The sequence below is a fragment of the Triticum dicoccoides genome, chromosome 7B (genome assembly GCF_002162155.2).
Source record: "Triticum dicoccoides isolate Atlit2015 ecotype Zavitan chromosome 7B, WEW_v2.0, whole genome shotgun sequence".
Classification (NCBI taxonomy): domain Eukaryota; kingdom Viridiplantae; phylum Streptophyta; class Magnoliopsida; order Poales; family Poaceae; genus Triticum; species Triticum dicoccoides.
The window spans coordinates 75084820-75092821 of record NC_041393.1 but is presented as its reverse complement, the minus strand read 5'-3'; the positions used below and the strand labels follow the sequence as shown (position 1 = coordinate 75092821).

Here is an 8002-nt window from a genome sequence, read left to right as displayed (position 1 = left end):
GATCCCCGAAGAATGCGGGCCAGTGCGCGGCGGCGGCATCAGCTCCGGCTGCGTCAGATCTGGCCGTCCCCACCACCCTTCTTCTCCAGCGAGCCCCTCCCCTCCCCCCTCCCCAGATCTGACCTGCCTCATCGTGGGGTCCCAGTCTGCTTCGGGTGGGAGCAGGTGTCAAGGATGCAGGACCGGGGGAAACCCCAGCCAGCCATGCCAGCGGCGACACCTGCGGGCGCCGCGCACCTTCCCAGAGGCGCCGTTCAGGTCTTGCCCCCATCCCCTTCCCCTTTGTCTCCCGGGAGAAATCCTCAACTTTGTTGGGCAGCGGCGACGCCCTTGGCGCCGTAACCTTCATGAAGGTGTTGTTTTGGGAACAAAGATGGGTTGTGGGCTTCGCTGTGGTGTAGGTGGAGTTTGTCGGTGGCGGCAGCGTGCGTCCAGCGGTGGCGGTGTCTCCCTTGGTGCTGGGTCAAGTTGTTTTGGTGCTCTTCACCGGGCTGCAGTGTATTCCTCCGGTGCCCATGGATCTTCCAGGACGGGAGGGGATAGGGTTCCCCTCCTACGGTGGCTGCACTACAACTCGTCGACCGAGCCGAAGCTCCCAATTTGTTCTTGGCCTTATTGTTGCCCAATTGTGCATTCTGACTGCTCGATCTCTTTCATGTCAGAACTAGGGCATACGGTGTTGCTCTGCTCTAGGTGAGTCGTCGCCGGCATGTCGGGAACGCCTCGTTCCGCCCCAAGTGGTTTCTTCGATGCCATCCATCCAGGCTCTAGGGTGAGCATGTCCATCGTTCAACGGTGCGACGCCTTCGAGCCAGGCGAGGAGGCAGGGGCCTTCTTTGACGATGGATCTGAACGGATGTGTCTTCTTCAAGCCCAGGTGTTTTGGCAACGGCGTGCCTTGCATCGTCGTCGGTGCACTCTCCTGACCAGGATATCGCTTTCGCCTTGGTTTTTCGGCGTGCAAGAGGTTAATGGCATCTCCAAGCTATATGCTCTATGCCAATCTTTCTAACTAGCTTGTTGTATGTGCATTGTGAGATGCTCCCTGGCGCCCTTGTATCTTTGTTGTTTGTCTTCGTTTCTTTAGTTGGTGAGTGGTGTAATTTGGAGTTGTAATCGTGGCCGGTTGATGGCTTTCTTAATTCAAAGTCGGGCTCTGCTTGAGCCTTCGTTCTAAAAAAAATTGTGCTAGAACACTGTCACAAGTAAAGGTATACTTTGATTCACTGTTTTCCCACTTGGGCTCGCGGTGGCTGGGCTCGGTGGCTCCTGGCCAGTCCATGGCTAGTGGCTCGGTCCCTACATGTTGTGAAGTTGTGGTTTTGTCTAGGCCGACATGCCGCGTGCCAGATTGTTTGGCTGCGGCGAGATGAGAGGCGAAAGCCGTGCTCGAATTTTTCCGGGCCGACGATGCCGACGCCTTTGCATGCCGTTACCTTGTTGAAGTTGTTGTCGTTGCCGTTGATGCCTACCGGTCGGCTACTCCGGGGGAAACCCTAGGTCCGGGTGGTATCGGATCAGACAATGACATCATTAACACTTGTTTCTCTCTCTTGGAAGCATCGTCTTGGAGCTGCATCGGTTAGGGAGGGGGGGAGTGGATGATTGCAGGTTCGCGCTGCACGTGTGTCGATGATGGTTCTGTGCATACTAACTATGCAGAGGTCGGGTGTGTACTCGTGGAGTTTTGTATCCCCTTGATGCTTCTTATGAGTGAATAAAATGCCCTCTTTCAAACAAAGTAAAAAAGAATATGGTTTATGAAGATTACTGCACCAAGCAAATGCATTCCTCATGCCTCCTTTCTACGCAGTGAACTTTTCTTAGTGTGCCTATCTTAAGATGTAGGTATGCATGGTTGTAGGTGTGTAGTCTTGGACTCATTTTTAACTTTTTATTTTATTTTTTCACATGCATTGATTACTATTAAACCTTCCGTATCTGTGCAGGCAGAACAAGGATAGTTGAAGAATATATAGAAAAACAGACGGTGAGGTCGAAGCTGCTACGAGTAAGATGTTGAAGCAATTCTTCTTCCAGCCTTCTTGTGGCCGAACATAAATAATAGTACTCCCACCAATCCAAATTGATTGACGCTGCTCTAGTATAACTCTGTACTAAAGTTGTACTAAAACAACGTCAATTAATATGGATCGGAGAGAGTAATCTAGAATTTTTGTTAATTTTGTTGTGGAAATAGCAGCTGTGTGAATTAATCAATTGCATAAAACTTGGTTTGCCAAGTCGCGATGGGATCCTGGAATTTATTCATGGTGCTTTGGTGTTACCTTGCTTTTCATGTTGTGTGCCAACGGTCTTCTTCGTTGGTATGTTTTCTAGTGTTTCATGTATAGAACTCAGTGTTCGGAGGGATTTTTAGCTTGCTCTACCAAATATGGTTCTCGGAGGGATTAACTCCAATGGGGGTTACCCACAAAAAAAAAAGGAAAAAAAAAACTCCAATGGGGTTTGAGCGAGAGGATGGGGATCGACCCAACATTTCATTTGTCAAGCAATGCGGGGGTTGTAAGCTTCAGTACAAGTCACAATCAACATGATGTGGTCTTCATCAGTCCGAATACAACATGATCAAGCATTCAAGTTGTGTGTGATTGTGGCACCAGACAAGGTACTGTCGAATGGTCCAGTACTCTTCCTATAAAGAGTGGGAAGGGATGCTTGACTTAACATTTCCGAAACGCTAGCTGACTTGAGGTTTATTTCACCGCCATTACCTTTCTATGCTGGTAGCAGGGCTAAGGCATGGGAGGCATCGGAGAATGCAGCGAATGCTGTTTTATCTCCGAGTCCTATCAAATCTGAGATCAGGACTGCTGGAGGAATACATGAAGTTTCTAGCGAAATCTCTGGGTTGCGGGCCGATTTTGGCAAATCTGTTGGATACCCCTCGGAAGCAGTGATCTCCATATCTAAAGCACTTGGGATGGATTTGGGAGAGGAACTGACTCGCTGCCGAGCACTTATCCTAGACTTTCACTTAGTAGTTTCACAAAACTTAGACGTCAGGTCATTTGATTCACACGCCTAGTCTTCGGCCTCGGTACAGCTGTCCCCTCTCCTCCAACGCAAAAAGCAGAGCCTGTTCCTTCCAGCTTTTGCAACTTTAGGAAAACAAAATTGAACAATAACATGATTTTTTAAGTACATTACCATCCGGGCCAACATCATGCAAGAGCTTTGCAACTCTAGACTTTTAGTCAAACTGCGATACAAATTTCCAATTGGGTTCTTCTACTGAGCAGGGCTAAAACAAGAACGCGAGCGTAATGACCATTGGAAACAGAAAAGGTTCCAATTGGATCTCTCAATATCAAGCATGCAATTCTCATTTGTAATAAGCAAGAGTATCTACAGTCCATTCTCCCTTTTCTACAGAAGTCCCTACAGGTCTGCTCCCTACTTCGAAACCCAAGAGAGGTCAAGATTTCACCCAACAAAAACAGGATTTTGTTATGAAATACAGAGCGATCAGACAAAGTCCCTAGGCCATGTACATTTCAGGCAGGTACCTCAAGAGTTCGGTGCAACTGAAGGACCCACGACTGCTATTCTCTACTTTCCACTTGAATACAAGATGTATTTGCACAAAAGAGCAAACTAGTCCAATGCCACTTGAGCAGCAAGCTGTTTTCCTAAGCAAGTATCTGCAAGTTGTGCTAGAATACTGTTACAAGTAAATGTATACTTTGATAAACTTTGGAGGATTCTGGCCCAGTATGGTACCATATATTTATGCCATGTCACTTACACTAACAACCATGGCAGGATACTCCAAAAGACTTCCAGTATGGCAGCAAATGATGAACTAGCGTATTGGAGAAAATAAGCACGGCATACCAAACACTGGCTTCAAAGTTAAAAGGTTTACAGCCACTTGTAGCAATTACAATAAGGTAGAAACAGGAATACAAAATAAGCAGTTCCCATCACATACTGGTTTCATATATAGATATAATATAGTCTGGGGGCACAAGACAGAGGTCTATTGCAAAAGACTTAGGTCTCCTGACCATTTAAGCTAGACATAACCATAGACTGACGTCGCTACTGCTCGATTCTAGAGGCACCAGACACAAGCACTTGTTGATGTCCAGAATACTTATTCCTGAAACAAGATAAAAGATAATGATCAATGAAATGGAAATTGAAGTGCATAACAATGAGTTTATTTCCAGCATTGAATATGCCTAACCTTTGTCTATATATACAGGCACCCAGCGACCTCGATTCCCTCAGTAGAAACCAGCAGACAAGGGCATGTCATCAAAGGTCCAAAGGCCCATGTTGCCGACAACGTCCTGCGGTACATCACAGCTTAGAATGCTGTCAATTGACTCATCTGAACCATCGTCCATCAGGAACTTCATGTATGGCTCCAAGTCGGCAAGATCAACATTAGCATCACCCATCACAGGAGGTACCGTTGAATTAATGCCATTGTTCTGGAGAAATGCAGATTCATTGACCTCAGTTGAGGTGGGAATGGATGCAAGCACAGAAGTTATGTCAGGGGTCTTGATATCATTCTCCCAGCTGAAGTCTGAGCAACTAAAGGAGTTGCTCCCCTGGTCAGAGGAAAAATTCATGAAAGGAGCCTCAACTGCATTCACTGTAGGCACAAACGACATGTTCTGAGGCTGCACAAATTGCTGATTTAAGGTGTAGTCAACAGCAGGGCAGGAATACACATCTGCGTTGCCCATGGTGTTGAGTACTGGCTTCTGTTCGGTGTTGAACTCGGGCACCTTCACAGAGGTAGCGCAGCGTTGCTGAGGAGCCATGGGAGCTTCTTCTGGGAAATTGACCTTTGCCTTCTTGCCACGAATTCTGCGGGCTTCAACATCATAGGCTCTGGCAGCTTCCTCAGCAGAGTTGTAAGTGCCAAGCCAGACACGGACACCCTTGCGAGGATCTCTTATTTCAGCAGCCCATTTACCCCAAGGGCGGCGGCGGATGCCCCTGAACTGGCTCTTTCTCTTCCTTTTAGCAGACCCTGAGGCACAGTCATCATCACCAGCAGCAGTTGCCTTCAGTCCATCTGAATGTAGCAGTAAGATAAAGATGAGACGGTTGATCTTAAACAGATAAAGATGAGGCATTCACTACTCCAAATAAAAAGCATCAACTGTGCTTACTCTTCCTTTGAAAAAATTAGCAAGGAATTAGACTATAGGCATTAACGATGCAAAACAGAGCATAGAACGATTTAACACAAAATCGAAACTGCTCTACACATGATAATTGCTATCCTATTTCGACATGACCATGGAATCGGGCGGCTGTTTCCCTTTAACTCGCATGCATGTGTGGCTGGATTCTTACTGCCGTGCCGGAATCGTTCGACTCTTGTCACACAAAATTGTGTGTCATGATTCATGAGAGAAGATTCCCCCCTCAAAAAATTGCAGAGAACGTAAGTGCAGAACAAGCGTATTTTCCAGAACAAGCCACAGCTACAGCATTACCCTCGAAAAAAACAAGCCACAGCTACAGCACCATATTTTCTTTTCTTTTTCTTTTGCGGGGGATACAGCACCATATTTTCATATAAAAATATGAAGCTTCTCTAATCAGTGTGGCATCAAAGATCTTTTCTCCGCATCTCAGTCACATGACAATAAAAGTTCAGACATGAAATCGGGGTAAGCTGCAGCTAGCATTTGCAGAAATTTAGCACAAATCAAGAATACAGCTAGCTAATCCTGCGATTCCAACCACCAACCCACCTAAGAACTCAAATCTACCCCCCCAAATCCTGAACAGAGCAGGGCAATCCAACGGATCTCCGAACCGGTGACCTAAACGCCGGATCTATCTATCTCAGGACGGGCCCAAGAAACCTGCTATTCATCTCAGAGCAGAGCAACAAAACCACCCAAATCGACGCGCGGCCGACAGGGATCCTTTCTTTTACCTCCGGAGAAGCCGGTCCTGCGGACGGGGAAGGGCTTGGCCTCGCCGTCGGACTCCTCCTCCGCCTCCACGAACCCCTCGAAGTCGGCCTCGAACTCCGCGTCGCCCTCCTCCTCCTGGAACTCCTCCTCGGGCACGCGGCGGGGCCTCCCCGCGGCGGCGTCGGGCCTGGCCCTCCTCTTCTTGTCCGCCCGCCAGACGTTGCCGCCGGTGGCCCGGCGCGGCGGCGGGATGATGTCGGAGAGGATGGCGCCGCCGCACATGGCTGGGAGCACGTGGGACCGCGGGTAGAGCAAGGCGAAAGAAAGTAGACGGGTCGGTTGGTGTGGTGTGTGATGATGTGTTGCGCGCTTTGCGTTGCTGCGGGGTGAGTGGCGCGCATATATACGTGTCAGGAGATTCGCTGAGGCGACGGCACTACTGGCGTGTGTGCGCGGATGATTGGGTGGGATGGGCGGGGCATGGTCGTGGCCGTCTGATGTGGGATCAACGGCGGAGGCACTTGGTTGGGGTTTGCATCTGAGAGTTTGCTCTGGTCCTAGGTACTCGTGGTAAGTGGGGAATTTGAGGATTTGCCACGCCTTTAATTATACTTTGAGGATTTGCCCCCGTTTACCCTGTAACTGAGAATTTACCACACATTTGCTGTAATCTTGAGGATTTGCCCTCTGTACACGGTTTGGATCATTTGGCAGATTATAGTATAAATTATGTGACCAAAATACCCCTGGTCCAAATCAGGATGATTAATCCCAATCGGACATGTACCTTATCTCTTCTTCCTTTTGCCTGTACTCTGTTCGTCTGGATGGCCTCCCTGCAACCTCGCCGTACGTCGTGCGACCTCGCAGCGGCTATACCGGCAAGGGCGTCCTCCCCTGAGCTGATGCTGTGTGGTGTTGTGCCTCCTTGAGCTTGCGACGCCCTCACTGTGCGCAACCTTCCACGAGCTGCCGCTGCATGCTGTTGTGCGTCCGTGAGATGCAGCGAGGTCTCGCTGTGTGGAACCTTCCCCGAGCTGCTGCTTCCTCCTGCTGACCCTCGCCGAGCTTGCTGTTGCCGCAATGGGCTCTGCCTTCCCCGAGCTGCTGCACAGGTTCGTGCTCTCCCAAATCTAAGGAACTTCAGACTTGTGGTTCTGTGTACTTTCTGAAGTTGTGAGCTTCAGATTTGTCATTCTGGGTACTTCTTAATATTCTAATTTCTGCTCCGCCAAATGATCTCAAATTCTCCCAGAAATTCACGGTTTTCAGTAACTGTTTCAATGTTTCCTGCATAATTTCAATTTTAGGCCAAATTTGACCCAAAAATAGGCTGGAAATGATCTGTTTTTAAGTTTATCTATTTCTGTTCGGCCAAGTGAGCTCAAATTTTCCCAGAATGCTCAATTTAAAACTCTTTATTTTCTGGAATTGTTTCAACCTTTTCTGGGTAGTTTGATTTTTTGGTCAAAAAATTTGTACATCATCAGGCTACCACTTGGACAGCATTTCTTCACAAATCATGGCAAGTGCAAACATTTGGTTACAATAATAGATAGTCTGACTCTGACATCCATACATAAGAATCAACAAACATAGTTCGACACAAAAGGACACGACATAGCATGTTCAGCCCCCAAAAATGACATGGCATAGCATCTAGTTCACCACATAAGCACGTCACGATCTACGTTCTTTTTCTCTTAGGGGTCAACTTTCTCGCACGCGAGGTTGAAGGCATCTCTGTTGGCTCTGATGATTCATCATCTAAGGCCATAGCCAGCATCCTATAAAGAGTGGAATAGTAAACATGAGAGATCAACTTTGGACTGCAATGAAATAACCATTTTACTGTATATTACCTTCTTGTCACTGGCCTAGGACTATCATGGAGACTGGCAGGAATAGTAAGCATTTGCCTATTGGGTGTGCCAAGAGGAGCACCACCAATTTGCCTGTTGGGTGTGCCAATAGGAGCACCACCAATTTGAGGTCCTGGCTCATCATCTTCAGCAGGATATGTTCTTGCTCTTTGTTTTCTCTTCCTGCAACATGATACAAAATGCATATAACTGGAAACAATTCAT

At 47.8% G+C, this 8002-nt stretch overlaps 1 pseudogene; it reads right to left on the bottom strand.

Annotated features, from left to right (window-relative positions):
- Window positions 1-3834: 3834 nt before the first annotated feature.
- On the bottom strand, window positions 3835-6284 carry LOC119340362 (annotated as a pseudogene).
- Between the last annotated feature and the right edge of the window lie 1718 nt (window positions 6285-8002).